We start from the raw sequence: 3,461 nt of genomic DNA on the forward strand, positions 1-3,461 counted from the left end.
GTTTAGTTCACTTTTGCTTTCTCAAATGGGTACAAAGCCCATTGTCTAAATTGGGTTTATATGGTGCCAGGAACAAAGGGTTTATAGCAAACATAAAATAAACTCTCTTTAATCTGACTGTTCAGGCACCAAATAACAGAGCTGTTGTTATTTTGCATGTATTACATCATATTGGGAATGAAGCACAGACTAATCCAGAGAGATCATATTAATGTAACTCAGAGATTTGCCAAATGTCAGAAACAAAGCATCTTAGAGTTAATCTATATCAAGGCTCCCCCCAATATCGCTCCTATAAAATAACCATTTAAGAGATTTTTTTAAACATATTTCCAGGGTCTCATCCTACACAAACTGAGTTTAGTCTAGGGTAGCAAGATCAAATCAGTGCTTTAAAAAAAAAGTCCTCCAGGTTATTTAATATTCAGGCAGGTTTGAAAAACATGTATTTATAGGAACTCTGGCAAATTGAGAGAAAAAAAGAGAAGTCATGTTCTAGGAGAAAACCCAGTACCCCATGGACTAGAAAAATGTAAACAGGCTCTCCAACACTGTCACTCCTGGAGGTCTCAGACCACACAGTGTGGAGATTGTATCTGCAATCCCAGATTCTTAGCATATAAATACTGAAAATTTTACTCAGAATAAGAACAGCTAATTGTATGATAAAATATTTGTATTTTTGCTTTAACAAAATTATAGACCCATGCAACATTACATAGAAGAAATTTGAGAGTGGATAAAAGGACATAGAGAATACATAGTTTTCAACATCATCATATGATCCTGGATGCTGGGAAAAAAAGTTCCTATTTAAATATGAACTGACGGTTAACTTAGATTCATACCAGGTAGGGCAAACGTTGGCTTATAGTGGTTTATATGGAAAATGATATAATAATAAAATAATAATACAAGATTAAACTCTGTTTCACATACCCATAACTGTAATCCTACTTTTGCCCCACCCTGTACGGTTAGATACAAAAATGTTTGTAGGTAAGTGATTATCCACGCATCTATTTTCTTGTTTGGCATCCGAGAGGTCCTAGAAGCAGCAATACTCCAGCTTTAATGAGTACACCTAGCACCAAATTTTTTGAGGGCTGGAAAGTAAATATTAAAAACAAACAAACACTAAAAACAGTGATGGGAATATGTCAAAGAGATAGATGAGCCAAATGAAGGAAATTCCTATGTCCAAAGCCAGAATGATTTGGGCAACAAAATCTGTAAAATAGTATTAAATGCTAACTGAAAACACAAAAAGATTATGAGTCCATTAGTTACAAATAAATGATGAACAAATAAGTAAATTGAGGAAGAGACAAATCTCCAATGAAAAATTTTATTTTATTTTTATTTTTTTGAAAAACACAGATCACCTTTATTAGAGGAATATGCTTTTTTTTTTTTTTAATGTGAAAGCAGGGAGAAGAATTTATTCCCTTTCCGGGCCTTAATTTTCCTCAGATAGAACTCCAGCTCCTTGCCTTCTAGCAGGTAGCCATCCGCTCGGCCACACTGGCCTGGTCTTGAAGCGACGCACGCAAGAAGCTTGCCCTGCTGAAACTGCTCCTCCAGGAGACTGCTGATTTTGGAGTTCTTTTTCCTTTCATCATATTTCTTCTGAATTTTCTTTGACCGTTTTTTGTTTAAAATCTCTTCCTCTTCAGGAGTCAGCTTGGCCCTATTCTTGCGGCCCAGGGGCAGTGCATACTGGGACTTGTACCACTGTCAGTAGGGTGTGCTGTCGATGAGCATGATGCAGGTCTTTACTAGGGTCTTGGTTCCAACCAGTTCATTGCTGGAGGCGTTGTAGACGACATCGATAATCCTTGTTTTCTGCATACAACACTCTGAGCCCCAGGAGAAGTTGCCCACGTCCAGCCTCAAGGCTCGGTACTTCTTATTGCCTCCTCGCACCCTAACTGTGTGTATGCTCCGGGGGCCAATCTTAGTGTTGGCAGTGGGGCGCCCCAGCTCATATTTTTGCTTCTTGTGGTAGTGCTTCCTCTTGCCCCCCGGTCTTGCGGCGCTTGTGCCAGTTGTCCCGAGAGATGCCCATGGCTCGGCGCCCACTGGAAAGAGAGCTGAATTTTGAATAATTTATATAGACTCTTTGCTTTCAAGGATGTAGGGCATAACCCCCACTCCTTAAGAGCCGGCTAGGCATAATAACTTTCTATCAAAGAATACAGTATGGAAATATGGAAAAAGGCAAGTTTATATTAGAGGAAACTGACAAATATGATCTCAAGTCTGACAAAGAATGTTAACATCAATGATAAGCCATATTGATAGTATATATGTCTTTGACATGATGTGAGGAAAATAGCAGCTTGCTATTTTCTTGCGGAAATCTAACACCCCAGTCTAATCTTAAGAAAATATCACACAAATCCTAGTTAAAAGGGATAAGGAGATTCTACAAAATACCTGACAAAATACTGTTAAATGATCAAGTCATCAAAAACAAGGTCTGAAATATTGTTACAACCAAGAAGAACTTGAGGGTACCTGACAAATAAATGTAATTAGATATCCTGGACAGGATCCTGGGACAGAAAAAGAACATTAGGTAATAACTAAGGAAATCTGAATAGGGTACAGTTAGATAATAATAATGTAGCAGTTCATTTTTCATTAGTGGTGACAAATGTACCATTCTAATGTAGTAAGTTCATACTAAGAAGAACTGAGTGTGTGGTACAAGAGAACTCTTGTACTGTTTTCAATAATTCTATAAATCTAAAACTGTTCTAAAATAGAAAATTTATTTTAAAAATGATTCCTCCTCCCTTAGGAAAGATGAGTTGCTAACCTGTCCCTTGTTCTTGCACATTGTGACATGTGATTCCCAGCCATCATAGTCAAGATCACCATGGTCACTTTGGAGTGGCTTTGATATTATCAATAATTTTAAAACCGAATCATGTAGAAATGTTTTACATTAAATCTAGAGCCAACCATTACAAATATTATCTATGCCATAATGGTTTTACATTACCAAGGACTAGTTCCATATTCTACAGAGCATAATTCAGGTTTCCAAGATAGAAAATCCGCCAACATTGTTCTCTCACTAGTAATGAAGCCTATATTTTTTGCAGTCACTAGCTCTGCCAAGCTATTTTTCTCTTCAATATTCTCATAGGTTTTTTTTTTCCCAACAGTGGCTGCTGTTCATACTTACATAATAGAATTGTCACACCTTATAAACTGTGTTGAATATTCTAATCCCTTTCATTTGAAGAGGTCTTCTATTTCATGCCCAACTAGCTTTGAGGTCCTTCCGAGATAATCAAGCAGTCATTGGCACCTTGCATGTAATAGCCACTGCTGTGTGAAGAGTCCATAAATTCAATTCTCTGTGCAAAAGCCATGGAAAAACAGAGGCTTGCAGCTTAAATCACTGGCGAGCTACTCTATTAGACTTCTGAGGCTGACCCTGATAAGCC

At 37.5% G+C, this 3,461-nt stretch overlaps 1 pseudogene; it reads right to left on the minus strand.

Annotated features, from left to right (window-relative positions):
* Nucleotides 1–1,416: 1,416 nt before the first annotated feature.
* On the minus strand, nucleotides 1,417–2,068 carry LOC123826357 (annotated as a pseudogene).
* Between the last annotated feature and the right edge of the window lie 1,393 nt (nucleotides 2,069–3,461).

The sequence above is a fragment of the Phyllostomus hastatus genome, unplaced genomic scaffold, assembly GCF_019186645.2.
Source record: "Phyllostomus hastatus isolate PE091 unplaced genomic scaffold, TTU_PhHast_1.1 phas_contig_80, whole genome shotgun sequence".
NCBI classification, from domain to species: domain Eukaryota; kingdom Metazoa; phylum Chordata; class Mammalia; order Chiroptera; family Phyllostomidae; genus Phyllostomus; species Phyllostomus hastatus.